This window comes from Amblyomma americanum, chromosome 2, assembly GCF_052857255.1.
Source record: "Amblyomma americanum isolate KBUSLIRL-KWMA chromosome 2, ASM5285725v1, whole genome shotgun sequence".
In the NCBI taxonomy this organism is placed as follows: domain Eukaryota; kingdom Metazoa; phylum Arthropoda; class Arachnida; order Ixodida; family Ixodidae; genus Amblyomma; species Amblyomma americanum.
Genome location: NC_135498.1, coordinates 104,081,216 through 104,100,899, shown reverse-complemented (window position 1 = coordinate 104,100,899; position 19,684 = coordinate 104,081,216). Strand labels below are relative to the sequence as shown.

The 19,684-nt window shown below is 46.0% G+C and overlaps 1 pseudogene across 1 annotated transcript; it reads right to left on the bottom strand.

The window, feature by feature from the left end:
* Positions 1 to 1,436: 1,436 nt before the first annotated feature.
* LOC144121703 (uncharacterized) lies at positions 1,437 to 12,670 on the bottom strand (annotated as a pseudogene). Its single transcript, XR_013312675.1, has 3 exons — positions 12,515 to 12,670; positions 9,335 to 9,385; positions 1,437 to 3,313 (listed from the first exon to the last, which is right to left on the bottom strand). The product of XR_013312675.1 is annotated as an uncharacterized LOC144121703 (transcript).
* Positions 12,671 to 19,684: the final 7,014 nt, after the last annotated feature.

Here is a 19,684-nt window from a genome sequence, read left to right as displayed (position 1 = left end):
TCGTGACAGCCAATATGTCACGTCGCAAGGCGAGAACAGGCGAAGCTCCCGTGTTTCGCTCGGAAATCGAGACGGACATGCTCTTCTCCATTCACACATTCGAAATATTCTAGGCATGATTGTCGAGGTAGAAATTGACACCGCGGCTGTAAACGCCGACGAGGTTTGCGAGTAATGTGCTCATCCTAAAAAGAAATGTGCTCATCCTACGTGCTTCAGTCTCTCCAGCACATCTGATATAAACGATACAAATAACAGGACACCATCTCGCTCATTTCCTTATTTTCAGATGTTCAGAAGTAAGTATCCAACACAAAAGCCCGATAGGCTGAATATTTTGTTTTTATTTTTCATATGGTTCCAGGTGTATATTTTCACGTAGTAGTGACGGCAGTCAGGTGTGCAGGAAAACAGCGAAAAGGGCTTCCAAACGAAACTGTTTATTAAGCTGACTTGCGCCTAAAAAGAACTTGACGGCGTCGTAGCAACAAGCGTGCTCGGCGCGGTCGGAAACCAAGACGGACATGCTTTGCTCCATTCACACATTCAAAATCTTCTAGGCATGATTGTCGAGGCTGAAATTGAGACTGCTCTCAGCTGCACTCAATTTAAAGCTGATAGCGAACTTTCGAGACACGGCCCAAATAGCAACATCGCCGATATAAAATGAAGCTTTAAAGAATAACAGTGCACGAAAGCAAACTAACAATAACAGTGAGCCGATGGATGTCACTTACTGGGGCAAGAATGACTAGTCTTGGCTTGTTTTGTTGCTTTGTTATAACCTGTACACATGTTATCATACCCAGTGGATTGAAACTAAACCTCCGTTATAGCCACTGAGCCCATGCGAGCGTTTCTTTCAATATTCGGTAACTTTTTATTTTCGAATATTGAAGTACAGTGCGAATAAATTGTATTTCCCCAATACATATAATAAACTCGGACGTCGGATAATTGTTGCAAACAGCCATTCACATTCAAACGCCCGTGCAGTGCCACGATAATTTTTTTTCAAAAGCGCTAGGAAGAACTTGGTAAAGTTCCTCCAGATGGCTCTGCCAGATTCCGCCTTGCTTAAACCTTCTAGCTAGCAATGTTTGAAGATTAAAGTAGAGCCACTTAGTGACCCCTGAGTTTAAGAGCGACATTAAATTTTGCCGGAAAGTTAGGCATTTGTCTTATGCGTAGTAGTTTCTTGCATGTTCAGGCTAGCTACACAGCACTAGAGCAGTGATCTCTATACACACCCACTAGGGCGGTGTATACACCCCATTTTTTTTTCTCAGGACACCCCCTAATTCGCGAATATTTTTAAAATTTTATAATTTTCGCAAAAATTAGTTAAAAGGTAGTGAAGAGTTTTGTCCATACGTCATAATTACCGAAGGGTCAAAAAGCCGGAGAAGTCAGTTTTCCAAAGTGAGCTACAACAATTATTTAGTGGTTGGCTTTATTACATCCAGAGCACATTATTACATATCATCAACAATTTTTTTGCCACTTTTGAGGAAATGTTCGCAGGTTCCCATGCATGTTTTAGAATTCTCACAGCAGCCAGTAATTCTGTTCAGAAAGCGCAGAGCTCACATCCTCATTTGAGACAAACCTCCTAAGCTTGACTGCAGCGCTCCAAATATATTGGAGAGACCTGAGCCCGAGGAACCTGCCAGGTTTGAGAACCGAAAGCTTCGCTCTGGCGAACTAGACCAACGTATCCATCGGGTGGGCCCTCCCAATCCAGACCCCGCCGGAAGAGAGTATCTGATTACTCGCCAACGTATCGGGCTACCGCCTCCTGTCTGGCTGCTCCAAAAAGTTCTGTAACCGGAACCACCTCCGGTTCCACCGAAACGCGCTCCCGTTCCCCCAAGCTGGCCACCAGCACCTCCGCTGCCCACCTGCCCTTCACTCTCTCCTTCATCACCGATGTTACCGTACGATCCTCCTTGGCCCCAAGACCAGCCCCCGCCCTGACCCCACTGTCCACCACCAGACAACTGACCTCCGCTTCGTCCACTGTCCTCACTCCCCTGTCCACCGCCGCCCCCACTGCCAAACTGCCCTCCAGTGCCGCCGTCACCCCCGAAGCTACCGCTCTGCCACTGACCTCCGGACGATCCTCCTTGGTCCCAGGACAAACCTCCACCCTGATCCCACTTTCCACCGCCGGAGCCAATCCATCCGCCGCGTCCGCTACCCTGACCGAAAATGCGACCGCTTATCTGGCCGCCTTGACCCGCGCCCGTGGAGCCTCCACCCATAGAGCCAGATCCTCCTTGGCGGCTCCACCAACCTGTAGTACCTCCTTGCTGTTGACCATATACGCCTCTTTGACTACCTAATTCTCTGCCTTGATCAGCAGTGCCCTGCCCTTGGATGCCGAAACCTCTCTGCCCTCCAGAGACTGAACCGCCTACCTGCCCACCAACACCCCCTTGACCCATGAAACCGCCTTGCCCGGTATTTGCGATTTGGGTGAAGCCGCCGCTTTGGCCTCGGTGTCCAGAGGTGCCCCAGGAGGCATCGCCACCTTGCTGCCCTTGACCTCCAAAGCCGCTTTGTTCTGAGCCTCGGGACTGGTCGTTAACGCCCCCAGCTTGGCCTCCCGAGACGTCCCACGAGACTCCACCTTGTTGTCCCCAGGCACCGCCTTGGCCCGAGCCGCCTCCGAATCCACGTCCCCATCCAGCGCCACCTTGCTGCTGCTGCTGTTCTTGCTGCGGTTGCTGCTGCTGGCGGCCCCAAGATATCCACCCGCCACTTCCACCGGAACCTCCTGCACCACCACCTCTCTGTCCCTGGCCCCATCGACCCCCTTGGCTCCATCCTCCTCCAGTTCCCCAGCGACCACCTTGGCCGGAGCCGCCGGTTTGGCTCCACAATCGTCCACTACCGGAGCCACCTCTGCGTCCAACCAGCATGCCGGTTCTTAGACCAGCGGTAACTCGCTCGTCGATGCGTACGGAAGATGAGAGGTCCGGTGTATTCCCGAACCCGAACAGCGGTAGGGAGATCCACAGAGGCCGTCCACCATGCCACACCCAAGCTCCAGTTCTGAGGGAGGACCAAGGGCGGACTCGCCATCCCTGGACCGGGCTCAGCCACAGCTGTCAGCCGAGCGTGCCACCCCAGAGCCCACGGCCTCCGCGCCGACCCAGCCACGTCCATATCTGAGACGACTCGACACCATTGCGCAGAAGCTTGCGGCCTCCAGTCAGAGCGCCCAGGTGAATAGGATGGACACCACCGAGGCCTAGCTGGTAGAGTTCAAGGCACCCCCTGCTTCCACGGCGGCTTCGCTGCTGCTGTCCTGCAGGCGGAAAATATAGGTAATTTCCTGAAGACGACACGTACTATGCAAAATGGTAGGCATGGTAGCTAGCTGCACATGTACCAAAGAATATTGGTCTGCGGTTCAACAAAAAAGCTACACAAACTTCCATCTAAGCGAAGATGGATATGAAATTTTAATTGGATTCGTTTGAAGTGACTTGGCTCTTTGATGAGGTTTGATAACATCTTAAAGTACGACCAAAATTTCGTGTCCGGGTGAGCCAGGGTAGCTTGAAATACACCCCTTATTTTTGGTACTTTTAACGACACAATTGGTGGCCGTGCCATTTTTAAAGTTGCGTGATAAGGGAAGAAACTGTGGCAAAAAATAACTTGATCGAGCATTCGCCAAGGATGCCCTAGCCGGCGCCTATCCGTTGCAATCGCTTTCCTCGACTCCTGTTCTCGCGAATGTTGAGAGAAACAAAATCAGTGAAGCTGTGAAGTTGGGTCCTTCGTGCATGAGGTACGGTTGACTATAGGACGTTTTTGGCATGTTCTCGGGAGCAGCTTAGTCTACGCTGTGACATATTTTACTGTTGTTTGACATGTTTAGAGCACGGCTTCAGCGCATCAATCTTTATGCCAAGCAAAGCGATTTGGGCCTAGGGTTCTCCTGAATAAGGTAAGTTAGTTGTTGAGCAAGCGTAAAAACGTCATGGATTGCTGATGCAGTGTTTTCTTGAAATTATTCGCATGGTTGTGGCAGTACACTTAGAGTAAAATCGTATTTCAACACTACCTTCTATGTTTCGTCAACGAAAGTTCGTATGAAAGGAAGAACATTAGATTTACTCTTGATATTGTTTTAGACGAGATGAATGCCGAAGGTATTGTTCTTAGCGTCATCAAGCTTGACATGCCCAGCCACTGGATGTCGTCAATTGCCATAGTTTACGTGCCGTATGTAGTACTCTAGCTAGGAAGGACGGAATAACGTTAATTGGATAGGCATAGGAGAGGCCTTTGGCCTGAAGGAGGCGTAGCTAGGTTGATGATGATGACTTAACAGTCAGTTATCAATGAGACACGCTTAGAGTTCTTTTCGCTGGGCCTCTTCAAGCATGAAACTGTCTCTAGAGGTGTACGGTGTTTTTTACACATGTATATTCGGCTAAGCCTTCCATCATATTCACAGGAAACGTGCTTTTAAAGCCCATATCCTCTCAAATAAAACCGGTTCTAGCCAGTAACCTCAATAGATGATTTGGTAGTGTCTAACATTGCTGTCTCGTTCCGAAAATAAAGGCCGCTAGTTGTGGAAAAGACCTTTACAATTTTATAATCCCTTTCTGAGGCAGGAAACGCCGAAAAGTCGTCCAGTTCCACACATCTCCCAAATGATTAAGTGGACAGGCAGGTGAACAGATAATAGTTCTGAAGTCTCACTGACGCTATTTATTTTATTAGCGCCCAAATTTTTCAAGCAAATGCTAAATAAACACCATAAATTATCTGTGTATAGACAAGATCTAATTTATAAGATCTATAGAAGCCCGAAGGTGAGAAGAAATAAGGCCACACTGAAACTTCTCGATGTCCGAGAAGGAACTGGTGAATTGAGACTTGCAACTCTTGCCTGCATATCGCAATTGCTAATAATTAAAAGTCGTTATGTGAAACAAACTAGTAAAGAAACGCGTTTGCTAAATCAGGCATCTATGCCTGGAGGAAGAAGCAAAATCTCAATCCTTAGTCTGTAAATGAGGGCTAAATAAAATAGTGCGGTAGACCCCCTTCTCAGACAAGGCAAATAAGGACATGTATTGATAAGTGGTATCGCAACAGTCAAAAGGCGGAAGAAGGCTAGTGCCATTGAATTTATGCATGTAATGCATAGGCCATGCCTGATACGTAGGTCTCGCACATCTAATAAACTAAGATGTGGGGCTAGTTTAATATCTTCCGTTATCAAGAGCAAAAAGGTAGTTTTCCTACGCGCATAACGATACAGTGATAAGGTTAATGAACAATGTTTGTGTTTATCATCATCATCACCATCATCATCATCATCAGCCTGCCTATGCCCACTGTAGGGCAAAGGCCTCTCCTATGTCTCTCCAGTTAATCCTGTCCTTTGCCAGCTGCGGCCACCGTATACCCGCAAAATTCTATATCTCATCTTCCCACCTAACTTTCTGCCGTCCCCCGCTACGCTTGCCTTGTCTTGGGATCCACTCCGTTATCATTAAGGACCAGTGGTTATCCTGCCGTCACGTTAAATGCCCTGCCCAAGCCCGTTTCTTTCTCTTGATTTAGAGTAGTTTGTGATTAATCCGCGTTAACACCTGTTATTTTTTTTCCATATTTCGCTGCGTTGTCCTTAACTTAAGCTGAACCTTTTAGGTAGCCTCCACGTTTCTGCCCATAGGCGAGTACCGGTAAGATACAGGTTTTTTACACTTTTATCTCGAGGGATATTGGTAAGATTTCGATTCCATTCATGACCTGAGAGAATCTGTCATATTCGGTTCACCCCATTCTTATCTTTCTAGTTATTTTCCTCTCACGATCCGGACCAGCGGTCACTGCCTGCTTTAAATAGACGTATTCTCTTACCACTCGGAGCGTTTCGCTACCAATTGTGAACTACTGTTTCCTTGCGAGATTGTTGAACATTACCTTGGTTTTCTCCATACTAATTTTTAGACCAAGCATTCTACTCTGCCTGTATAACTCATTGATCATGCTTTGCAGGTCAGCTCCTGAGGGACTCAGCAAGGCGATGTGATCAGCGAACTGCAGATTATTTGGGTATTCTCTATTAACTGTTATCCCTGACTTTTTTCAATTCAGGCCACGGAATACCTCCTGATAAAAGGCCGTGCATAGCAATGGCGAGATCGTGTATCCTTGCCTGACACCCTTCCTTATTCGAATTTTATTGCTGACTTTTGGAGGAATGCGGTAGCTGTGCAAAAGTTATAGATATCTCCCAGTATTTTCGAATAAGGCTCTTCTACACCCTGATTCCGCAATGCCTGCATGACTGCTGAAGTCTCCACTGAGTCACATGCTTGCTCATAACCAATGAAGGCTATATATAGGGGTTGGTTACAGTTAAAGTCTGCGCATTTCTGTATTACCCGATTGATAGTGTGAATATGATCTATTTTGGAGTATCCTTTACGAAAGCCTGCCTGATCATTTGGTTGATTGAAGACTAAGATTGTCCTGACTCTATTTGGGTTACCTTAGGAAATACCTTGTTAGCAACACACAGTAAACTGATCGGTCTGTAATTTTTTAATTCCTTGTCGTCTCTATTTTTACGATTTAAGACGATGTCAGCGTTCTTCCATGCTTCTGGTAAGCTCGAAGTCATAAGGCATTGTGTATGCAGGTCGGCTAGTTTTTCTAGCAAATTGACATCTGTGCTGCGTCTTTTAATAGAAAAAGCTACAACTGCTAAAGCAGCGCTTCGCTCTTTCTTATGATTGCTCATTGAATATTCGCACAAGTAGCAAATATTCATAAAAATGTCCGATTCATAATAAATTTGGTTCTTAGCTGTATTTTCGTATTCGATTTGTTTCGAAAAAAAGTACTATTTGCATATCCCTAAAAAAAGCCATACGTCGGATTTTTGCTAAAAGCAAAGGTATCTAGGGAAGACTTTTGGGCACGTTAGCATTTAGTGATGAAGAGAGACTGTAGCGCAACATAGTTCGGACGACGCACGAAGCGAGCACAGATGGAGAAAATTGGCCGGAGGTGTCCTCAGTCCTTTTTTAAGGTGCCGTAACATTATCTACAACCTGAAACTTAATAAGGCCTATATTGCTAGAGTCGAAGCCCTGATATATTACGGACAAAAATTCACCTGGGCCACACCGATAACCTATTCGGGCGAACGAATTAGTTCTGGACTGTAGACGATCTAACTTCTGGCCGCAAACGCAGCCGCCTCGTAAAACTGCAAGAAAAGTACTTTCTAGGCTGCAGAGTTCTAGAAATCTTAACATCACGCCACAAGACCTGACTGCTGATAACTGCATGGAATATAAGTAAATAAAAAAATAGACCCACATTCTGATGCACTCAAGAAGTCAGCGGAGAAATGACACTCATTGTGGGCCCTCCAGCCAATGCCGGAGACCGGTGCTGATAACGTTGCGGTTTGTTCCCTAGCGTGAAATAGCAGATAACTCGCACGTGTATCCGTGAAACGGTATTAACCGCGACGTCATGACAATCTGTTGGCGCCATTGGCTAGAGGGCCTCCTTTGAGGGAAATTTGCCGCTGTCTTCTTGATTTATATTCGACTATAGTGAAAGCCAAGAAAGACGAAGTTTTAAAACACCTTGCCACTAAACGTTTACCACGACGGCTCCAGAAATCGCCATCCACCGAAAATTTCCAAGCTTTAACGAGGTGTTCACTCTTCTGGGGAATTACAAAGACAGCAGTAAAAATCGTCGCTGTCAACTGACACGGCTCAGTTGATTGTATTGTATGCCGGTTGAATTATGACAAATATGGGCAGTTACTATTACGGTTGCCAAATTAAACGCGAGGGCGCTTGCTTGCGAAATATCCAGCACAGGATGAGCTAAGAATTTTTCTTCAAATTACCGCATTGTGTGGAGTATTCTAGCTAATTTTCTCACGGCTTTGTTGAGGTGATGTGCTCCCTAGGCGAGATTGAGCTCATTTTTTTTGAGTACGGTCTTTTCACGTTGTAATAACGCGGCGTGCAGCTGGTGGGCATTCAAGAGACTGCATTGTGGCGTCCGTGTCTTTGGGGTTCAGGTGTTTCCTCAAGAGTATAAATTAAAGGGATGTCTAAACTTTTAGGCAAGAGGGGCGGCAATGAGGGTACAGAAGAAGCGGTAGTCATTTGGGTATTCATCAGTGTGAAAAAAAAATCTTTGCGAATTAAGGGGTGCCTTGAGAAGCACAAGGGGGTGTACACACCACCCTAGTGGGTGTGTAGGGAAATCACTGCTGTAGTGCTGTTTACGTTGAAAGAACGAAGTACCGCAGTGGCAGTGGGCAAGTTTCAAACAAAACAGAACTAACGACAAATCCACTCTGCCTGTTTCCGCTACATTAGCAATTTCTGTTCATCTCCGTGGCTTTTTTCTTTCGCTGTGGGATTAGGGTGGAAGATGGAGGGGGGACGTTCTGCTGCTCTTGGCTACACTGCGAGAAATATTTATGGCATCAAATCACGTCACAATAGAAGCTAAGCTGTGAAGAATGTGTGTAGAGAAAGTTAATGAGGCGGACTCTGCAAGAGTGGGCAAATTTGAAGGCAGAGAGGTGCACATGAGAACAGCGTAAAAAGCTTTTATTTATTTAAGGGGGCGCTGTAGTACCCTAGAGAGGCCACGAAAGCTCTAAAGTAAACTTTGGCGAACTGTAGAGACACGTAAAAACACTATAGATCGCATAAACAATCAAGTGCAGACGTGCAGTAGTGGTGAAAACTAGGGTTCCTCTCACCTTCAAGTGATTTACAACGTCAGCGACGCACAGCGAGCCACAGAGCCTGCCCTAGAAGCAAGCCCTTGAGCTCCAACATTTGGCAACGGCTCTACTGTGCATCATTGCGGGCAACGAATATTAACTCACGATGACGCAATCGAAAGCGTGAATGCGGCTGCTTTGTTACGTGTGAACTGATTTACTGCGGTTGGCATTGCTGCCAGATATAAAAATCATTGGATTGCGTTTAGTGGTGACTAAAGCGGAAGTACAACTGCGTTAAGTTTTGCTCTTTGCATGCTCAAACCAGCTGAAACAGAAATGAAACCCCGTCGTTGTATGAAGTTCAGAATAGATGGCAAAGGTGGGTATACTTGTAAGGGCTTTGACATTTAACGACATGGCCTACATGACTTCGAACCACCCATGCTTATTCTTTCAATTAAAGAGCTGCTTCATTAAACAAAAACTAGTCAGGGCTGCGGAGAAACAAAACTGCAAGTCATGTTAAAGTTGGGCTATGCTATTAACACTGATATATGAAGCCGCACTTGAAAGAATACGTACCATATCCTCCGAAGCCCCAGCCCTGTGCATGACAGCAGGCAACAAATAATCCTGAAGGAAAAAAGCGCAATAATGGTTAAAACAAGAAACAAAAACATACAAGTTAGGGGAGATGCCATAAACGACGTAGGCCCGATCGTCTTTAGGTTATAGCTATGTTCTGAAGATTACAATGGAAGCCACTCCTTGATCGAGCAAACACAGTGGAACCGACACTAGCGAGTTTTGTAGGCGGAATTTCGGATATTTTCCTGTTAATATTTCTGCGCGTAAAAGCGGTTTGTTCTTGGACTTCGTAAGCAAAAGACACGCGATTTGTGTTCCCCGAAGGTGCGGCCTCACTTAAATAGTTTTTGCTTTAGCGGACATTTATTTTGGGAATCATAACACAGTAAACGCAAGCTCATATGAAGAGCATTATGACTGCGGACATGGTACTGCACATATAAGCCCGTGGTGGGGAGCGCATTTTCTTTTGCTAATGAGACACATAATGAGGCACTCACACGCACACACCATGATGACCGTTGCAAAAAGAAATAAAGTGCAGGGTTACAATACAAAAATTAACAGGAGTGCTAGGCAAGTGGTTAAGGAGGTGCCTTGCAACCCTCTTGTGGCGGATTCCATAAATACAGAAAGCTTTATTGGCGTTTGAGCAAATGAGAATTCCGCTTTCAACCTGTGCTTTCAGTGCCTCAGATTTCTTTCCTAAGCAAAGCTGAGGCGTTGGCGATGCTGTGTTCAGTTTTTACGCGTATTCTATTTAAAACCGAGAATTATTGGGCTACCGCTGAGCGCGATATTCTGCTAACTCCTTAAGCTTCATTCTGCTTTACTTTCTTGATGTGAATTTACAAGAAGGCATGCAACGCAGTGCTCTCGAATTAACTTCGTGCTTTACCCTCCGCAGAGTCGTAATAGCACAAAATATGAGTTCAGAGCTTGGTTGCCCCATTTTGGAAAACTAATAGTTAGAAGATAGAACTAGTGTTACTATTAACTTCGAAGAGAGACAATGCCTACATATGAGTCGCTCGATCCCATTAATGTGCAGCTATGATCTTCATTTTAACAGGGCCCCAGACACCTCTAGCGACTAATGATTAACTGACCTTCCACCTGCCATGGTGGGCAATCTGCTCACAATCAGGTGGGTACCTCGGGATGACGTCTCAGGGTCACGTGACATAGTTGTCCACATGCCACCCAGCTCTTCAAGGCCGCAGAAAAACCGGAAAAACATCGACGAATTCGGCGAATGGGGGCTCTAGTGCAATGGCACTAAAACATTGTACTAACACCGTTTCCACTTCGAGTTATTTATAAATTCGCTCTCGCCCTACCATCTGCTAGCCGCTCTGGTTTGCTTACAGTTGGTAAAGCGACTACCCCGACAAGATGGCGGCCTTGGTTCTGAAACTCGGACCAGGACAATTTTTTTTCTTTTTCACGGCGAGGTTTCTGTCAAAGCTGAAGAGCTTTCCTTTGTAGCCGTATGGAGGCGCTTAGGCGGACGCTAGTCCGTAATTACTCTCTTATTACAATGTGTTGGCACTGTTCTAAGCAGGAATGAAGCCATATGGGCGTAAAAAGAGAGTAAACTGACCTATAATGTGCGCTCGCTTTTAGGGTCAGGGTATGCTGCTTAAGTTCCGGAGCAGATTTTGATCACCAGCTATAATAATCATCATCATCATAATCATCAACATCATCAGCCTGACTACACCAACTGCAGGGCAAAGGCCTCTCCCATGTCTCTCCAATTAACCCTGACCTTTGTCAGCTGCGTGCACCCCATGCCTGCAAGCTTCCTGATTTCTTCCGCCCACCTAACCCTCTGCCGTCCCCTGCTACGTTTGCCTTCTCCTGGAGTGCACTCCGTTACCCTTAAGGACCAACTATACGGAATGCTTACTCTTGGCAACGGAGGCATATTTCCACTGCAAAGCATAGTAACCTGATGCAGTTAGCAATTGGAGCCTCGATGTCAGAAAATAGAAGAGATCGAAACCATAGCCGAAATGTTCGTAACTGTTAGAAGTTCGCATGTTTTGAACGGGGAATTCGTTTCCGTTGCCAACGGTAAGTATACAGTATGCTTAGTGTTCGAAATCTGCCCCAGAGCTTGGGCAGCATATCCTACAGCTTAAAAAAGAGTGTCGGAGGACAGATTACTCGCATTTTACTCCTATATAGCCAATACATACTCTCAGTGCATTTGGAGCCAGATCATATCTATTAGCATAAAACCAACATAAACCACTCCATGAGGAGAATTGCATCGCATAGCTGTAGCTGAAGAAGGAATATTTATTTGTTTGACGAATCCATGTATTTGGGCACCAGAAATTTGTATGTGTTTTTTTTGTGAACACAAAATGCCGAGAAATGGGGATACTGACGTTTTTCCTGCGTTTGTTGTTTGGAGTTCCGCGACTTCGCAGATAATTCGCACACATGAAATACGCACACCAAGACCAGTAGTAATAACACCTATGCTCTCACATTGCGCAGTTGAATGACGTATAAGCATGGAACTTAAGTACAAGACTTTTTCGTTGCGCAAACGATGCAAAAGCTGGAGTTTCTGACTCGAAGGAAGCCCGAGAAAAATTACGCAGCTCCTGTGAAAAGCACTTTCAGATATATGTCCCCAGCACTCGTTTTCATTGAGAAATACTTATGGTTACCCTTCCGATGTTTTTAACAGCGGTGAGCAAGCACTTTTCACGTGTAGGATGAGGACCTCCAAATTCCGCGTATTCTCAATGTTTTTGCTCCTGCAAGGAAATAATGTTTAAAACCGCTTGGATATTAGGAACAGTTGGAAAGTGCACTATATTATAAATTATCAGCAATTATATTTCAGCCGTCTCGCGCAGAAAAATGTTTTATCCGGAAAAAAGCACGCATTATGGTATTCATGGAGTACTTGAAAACACTGGACAAGGAGACATTGTAAGAATCTTTTTCGTTAAATATGCGTTGAAAATGCCTGAAAAAAAAAGCCTGCCTTTGGTAGCATACAAGTTTAGCACTTGTTACATAAGACTGCAGGTGATTGTAAGAATAGTAACAGTCATGCTGGCGAACAGTAGTTTGTTACAAATATGAAAACACGTAAGTAAGCATTTAGTATGAGACGACTATTAAGGTTTAGGTTACCAGTATTCTTACCTAGGATCAAAAGGCCAGGCCGTGCTGGCCCCAGGAGAGCCATGACTGCACAGCGGTTCTACCGCTTCTTTCCTTGTACAAATGACTTTCTCGTCTCTTCAGCCGAAGGAAGTTTCCGTGTAGCTCAGTTGGACGAAGAAAAAAGAAAGGGAAAGACTTCAGCTAGCAAACCTTGTTTTCGACAGATGAGTGCGGTGCGCTGAGTTTGTAGGACGTTCTTCACGTGTGCGTCCCTGAACGAGAAAATAGACCTGGCCATTGTCTATAGCATATGTGTGCCCTTTTGCTGGACGCATTGGAGGAAACAAAAAGGATAATGTATATTGTTTCTGTGTTCCAGAAAGGCTTCGTGTGATCTGGGCTCCTGCGGCGAAAGACAGTGGCAGCATTGTCGAGCACAATGCAACAGAAATCTGTCCACGCATCTAGACAATGATTCAGTGGAAAGCTTGTCTGACAGAATGTCGCTTCGGCTGTGCCTGTGACTGGGAAATAAGTGAGCGTTGGGATGATGTAGCACAATTGCGGGATTAAATATTTGCCGACACCAAGACTGCCTTTAAGCTGATTCTTGCAGCTTGCACATTTCCCCTAACATTAAGTACAGTGCCTTCCTATTTTATTCATGCATGGCAAAGAAGAAAACCCAATTGCTTGCCTCCGAACATGGTCATTATTTCGCTTTCGGGCCTTATTATTTTTTGCCTGACTGCATTAAATTAGATGCGAAGAACAGCAGAGTATTCATATTGCACAAATAACATCGAAAAAGGTCAGCTTAATAAATTTCTAATGTAGTTGACCGCATCGCTAATGTGAAGTGCCTGTTCTATGATGCAGTGACATGCCCGTATACTTATTCAGAATAACAAGACAGTGGACACGCACAATTTACTGTGTGATCAATGACGATCTGCCTACTTGATTTCGTGTATGGTTTTCCGCTGGCAAGATGATGTGTTCGATGACCATTCGTGTCAAGACTTGCCAAGATATTCCTGTGACGAAAGATGACATGCGCGAAGCACGTCTGCTGACTTAGGATGAAAAATAGTTTGATGCAACCATGATTACAGCTATAATCTGCTTTTAAGTTTATCACAGTTTCCATACCTGAAATTCGTCAGACCGGAAAACCGGTTTTTGTAGCGATAGCTACGTTACGGTAGCATCTCGAGCCTTCAGCGTTGCTGGTCACGTGGTGCGGAGCAGCTGCCGGCGGCGCGGTGCCGTGGCTGATCACGTGGTTTGTCACGTGACCAAGTTCCATTCAGCCAACTGTGGCTATCGCGTCACTCCAGGTCTAACCAGAGCTAAACCACCGCCAATTTTTTTTATCACCATAGATATTTTGTTGTTTCCTGGCAAATGTTCACAGAGATGGATGTCTATAAGCTTTGATTAGTTACATTCTTGGGGTGCTTTAAAGTTTGGAGGAGTTAAGGAAAGCGGCGGTAGTGGATGTCTATGTGCATTGAAGGCAAAACTTCAATGTCACTGTGCTCTTGCCACATCGCAGAAAATGCCACATTGCTAGGGTTGCTTGACCCGCCATGATGGCTCAGTGGTTAGAGCGCTCGGCTACTGATCTGTAGTTCCCGGGTTCGAACCGGACCGCTGCGTCCGCGTTTCGATGGAAGCGAAACGCTAAGGCGCCCGTGTGCTGTGCGATGTTCATCATCATCATCATCATCATGATGAACATCATCATCATCATCATCATCATCAGCAGCAGCCTTACTACACCCACTGCAGGGCAAAGGCCTCTCCCATGTCTCTCCAATTAACCCTATCCTTTGCCTGCTGCATCCACCCTTTGCCTGCAAACTTCTTAATCTCCTCCGCCGATCTAACCTTCTGCCGCCCCCTGCTACGCTTACTTTCTCTTGGAACTCACTCCGTTACCCTTAAAGACCAGCGGTTATCTTGCCTTCGCATTACATGCCCTGCCCAAGCCCATTTCTTTCTCGACTAGCATGTCATTAACCCGTGTTTGTTCCCTCACCCACTCTGCCCGCTTCCGATCTCTTAACGTTACACCTATCATATTTCTTTCCATGGCTCGCTGCGTTGTCCTTAACTTAAGCTGAACTCTTTTCGTTAGCCTCCACGTTTCTGCCCCGTAGGTGAGTACCGGTAAGATTATGCTGTTGTACATTTTCCTCTTGAGGGAAATTGGTAAACTGCCACTCATGATCTGCGAGAATTTGCCATATGCGCTCCACGCCATTCTTATCCTTCTAGTTATCTCCCTCTCATGATCCGGATCAGCTGTCACTACCTGCCCTAAGGCACAATTCCGGCACAATTTCTAGGCTCTCGCTGCCAATTGTGAACTGTTGTTCCCTTGCTAGGCTGTTGAACATTACCTTGGTTTTCTGCATGTTAATTTTTAGACCGATCGATCTGCTCTGCCTGTCTAACTCGTTGATCATGATTTGCAGTGCACCTCCTGAGTGACTCAGCAAGGCAATGTCATCAGCAAATCTCAGATTATTTAAGTATTCTCCATTTATTCTTATTCCCAACTGTTCCCAATTCAGGCCTCGAAATACCTCCTGCAAACATGCGGTGAACAGCATTGGCGAGATCGTGTCTCCTTGCCTGACGCCCTTCCTTATTGGAATTTTATTGCTGACTTTATGGAGGACTATAGTAGCTGTGCAGTTGCTATATATATCTTCCAGTATTTTGACATAAGGCTCTTCTACCCCCTGATTCCGCAATGCCTGTATGACTGCTGAGGTTTCCACTGAGTCGAATGCTTTCTCGTAATCAATGAAAGCTATATATAGAGGTTGGTTATATTCTGCGCATTTCTCTATCACCTGATTGATAGTGTGAATATGATCTATTGTGGAATATCCTTTACGAAAGCCTGCCTGATCATTTGGTTGATTAAAGTCTAACGTTGCCCTGACTCTATTAGCGATTACCTTAGTAAATACTTTATTGGCAACGGATAGTAAGCTGATCGGCCTGTAATTTTTCAAATCCTTGGCGTCTCCCTTCTTATGAATTAAGATAATCTTTGCATTCTTCCAAGCTTCTGGTACAGTCGAGGTCATAAGGCATTGCGTATACAGGGTGGCTAGTTTTTCTAGCACGATGTCCCCTCCATCCTTCAACAGATCTGCTGTTACCTGATCCTCCCCAGCTGCTTTTCCCCTTTTCATTGCTTCTAAGGCTTTCTTTACTTCATCTTTCGTTACTGGCGGGAGGACGCATTGCTGTGCACTGCTGTCTTTCTCATTAGCGCTCTGATTACATTGGCTACTGTACAGGTCTGTGTAGAACTCTTCGGCTACGTTACCTATCTTATCCATATTGCTAATGACATTGCCCTGCTTGTCTCTTAATGCATACATCTGGTTTTTACCTATGCCTAGTTTCCTCTTCACTGTTTTTAGGCTACCTCCGTTCTTTATAGCATGTTCGATTCTCTCCATATTAAACCCCTTTCTTTACAGCGCGGTTCAGGTGTCCGCCGATATGTGAGGCAGATATTGCACCATTTCCTTTTTCCATAAAACCATTCTTTTTTAATTATAGGGTTGCTTGAACACTGGAGCGTTTCCACCCCAGCGCCTGCTGAATATTATTACTGTCTTCTTTGCTCTGCCGAGCACAATGCAAAGTCTGCAAGCGTGAGGAAGCGCGCATAACATGCGATGTCATATGTGCTGTGGCTTGTATTGAACCAAGTCGGATGTTGCACATCACGGAGGGCTCTGAAATTTAAGCGACTGTCATATTTCGATGTTCCACCTCTGGACACATAAAAGGTTCGAGGTCCCCTTAGCTTCTTACTGGAAACTGGAGACGCAGCAGATGATTCTTTGGCTGCAAACGCGGTCGCAGCCAAACCCATGGACGTATTTCAATATCTTTCCCGATTTGGTAAATCCGTATTGTCAGCTGTGCGGCGATACTGCCACCTCAGACTACATAATCTGAGACTGCAAGAAGAATCTGCCTCCGGCAGATCTAGTAACATCTCCCACGCTTAAAAAATGGGAAGCTGTTCTCGCCAGTCTGGACCCGGATGCTCAGTCCCGGGCCACGGCAAGAGCGCAGGAGGTCGCCGACATACTTAAACTGCCCGCCACCTGGAGCAGCTGAAGTGGCCCAAGAAGATCACCATCTTCCTAATAATAAAATTTTCTATCTCTCTTTCTGTTTTGCTGCGCCCCATGCAATGTTTGTGCGGATATTTAATACCACAATGCGAGCGGTGAAGCAGTACTGGTAGGGCCCTCCTCTCAAGCCGCACGAACGCTTCGTACCATTCATATCAAAATCATCGCGCACTGCTCCTGACGCTAGCGACACCTCGAGCCAAAAGCAAGGAGACAAAAAACTAAGGTGAATGGTAAAATTTGCTCTCTCGGGTATTTTCACTTGCTCATTACAGTGTCAAGAGCATAAACCGAAAGACATCGTTAGAAGTTAAAGGGGCTGTGAAGGGGGCTCTAATAAAGTTGCGGCATGCCAGGGATATTGAAGCACGCCGCTTCACGAATAGTGTCCAGCAAGGATTTTTTAAATGCGCTTTGTAGAAGCTGAGTTATCGGTAGTTAAAATTTGTATTTAAGCGTCTTCGCGCCTTTGCCTCTCCTCTCGTTACTTTTCGCACGTAGGAAGGTAGGCGCTCCTTCGCCGACCCCCCTCTGGGAGCGGAGCCTCCCGATCCGCCAGAGATAAGCGGCTTATTGGCCGCGGCCACGGTAGCTGCCTGACGTCTGAAAGAATCTAACCAATGCCACCTCTCACCTTGTCTACGGAGATGCGGGGGACGGAGGAGGGTGCCAGCATGAAAAAGTCGCCGGGAAGGGCTCGCCGACTTTGACGCGCGATTGTGGGTCGTCTGTTGCGTGTAGGAGACTATGGCTCCGGTTTTCATGGCAACGCAGTGTAGTGATTAAGTGAGTTGATGTGCTCTCCTCGAAAGGCGTTTCAGAGCCCCTTTAAAAACATAATTGTTACTATTATTTTTGTGTGCTGAAAACATGCGCATATGCAGGTCAGTTGTTTTTAACTCAGGTGTCCACTGCAACCGCCCAGCCTTCTCCTTTGTAGAGGATATTACGATCAAAAACATAATTCGGTCATGAAAATGCTGTGGTTACTTGACAAAGCTTTCTTTTCGAGACAAAACCAAACAGAGCGAGAGCTTGGTTGAAAATGATTTTGCTGAAAACAGGCTTTTGAGCCGTGCCCGATGGGAAATGAAGCGAGCAGCTGCAGCTTGAATCGATGCCGTCGTGTTCTCGACATTTTTGGTGTTGGGGCCGCAGCAGCCTACCAGAGCTTTAAGCTACATCGGAAGGTTTCTACAACTAAGATAGTGCACAATCACCGTATATATCCTTGAGAATCTCACTGTACGATTAGAATATTTGGTAGGCGGAGCTGGTGAGATGTCATTTCGCGATATATTCAGGTAAATAATTTTAGAGACAAGTTTATATGTACGTTATAGACTAAACTTTCCATTTTCCAGACAAACTGGCTCTTCAACTAGCACTTCTCTCCCAGTCCCCGATAGTCGTGATGAAATGGCTTAAATTTGATCTGATAGTTGTGTGAAGATGTGTTGGAAGTGTTGAACGAAGGCCCGATTCTGTAAGGCGAGGTGCATGCATGTATTTCGGAAGGTCGTCACAGCAGTGACAGTAGTTACGAGGAAGAAGAACGGTACCAGTGGATCCTGGCGTCGCAGCGCTGAGCCTCTGTTCAGGTGGCGTGTTTAGCAGTCGCGGCAGACAAAACCCTTGTACCGGCTGCATCGCTCATTGTGGCGAAGAAACTGCGTGAGAGTATATTTGTTAACACTGCTGCAGTTGCAGCCGCCACGAAAAGCAAGAAAGTACAGAGCGGGAGCACTGCTTTCTCGTAGTCGTTGGTTGAGTGGCAGTCCATGCACGCCATGAATGCCGACATGAGGGCCCCATAACTTCTTCCACAGTAACCACCGTAACCATCCAAAGAGTGGGAGCTACGCTCCCGTTAAAACAGCGGTGAACGCGAACGCTGAACAGATGGACCGAGTGGCTAACAGCTGCGCTGTAAAAACTAAATGCATTAAAAGTTATGGCTCATCTTTCTGTTGACATCGGGTTAATACAGCTTGGAAAATTTATTCAAGCTTTATCGTGTATTCTAGTACGCGGGTTACCGTGACAGAGTCTCCGACTGGAGGCTTGCTCACACCTTTTACAGAGAGCATTTCGTGCTATACGCAAAAGGTGGCGCCACCAACACACTTGCCATCTGGGCCTCCGTTCGCAGCGCATTGTGTGAGGCACAAACCGCTCCTTCGCTGTTTATATATTTAACATGTTTTACATGTAAGTGGGCGGAAACATTACGGAGTGCTTGCATTTTTTGCACGATAATCGTGCGAGTCAGCTAGAGAATCTAATTTGGGGCAACCAAAATGCTTCACCGTCTGCATTGCCATGAAAACGAGCTAGCAATCTTGCAAGCGGCAGCATGTAGTGATAATAAGAGACTAATTACTTATTAGTGTGCATTGGAGAACTAGGAAACTGTGCGCTTTCACACAGTATTCGCAGCTGAAGAAAAAATCGTCCCTTGTCCCGGCCTGTTTCTTACCTTATGTCCATGTTGTCCGCCGCGCTATTGTCTACCATTATTCAGTTACAACTTACCGAGCTTTCTTCACTAATCAAGGTAAGAAGGTGGCAAGTCAGTCAGGGGCTAGAAAAAACATTGTTCGGCACAAATGCCCCCTCTTAAGGTATGCACAAAGCTGTTATGCGACGTGCTACCCAGCTATCTTCCGAGGATGAGCAGCGCTTTTGAGGGGCTTTGCAGATCGCTGGTAGCCGTAGAGATCACCAGGCGAGGTGAGAAATTGTTCCATGATCACGTGACCGAAATGCCAGTGCCCATGCCTTCGTGCTATAAAACGCCTTCACTCTACTGCCCAAAGAAGCAGCTTACGGTAAAGCCCTTCAATTAGGGGCTTCAGCTGATGGATACCAAGTATGCCATCTACCATTTACAATGCTGTGAGAATGAAGTGTCACACGAGGATGACAAGGGCTGAGGAAGGAAGGTGCACGAAGTATGAACTGATGAAGGGTTTTCTGTCGCAAGAAGACTAGAGCTCGGTGGTAGCGCTAGTGAACATATGGTAGCCTT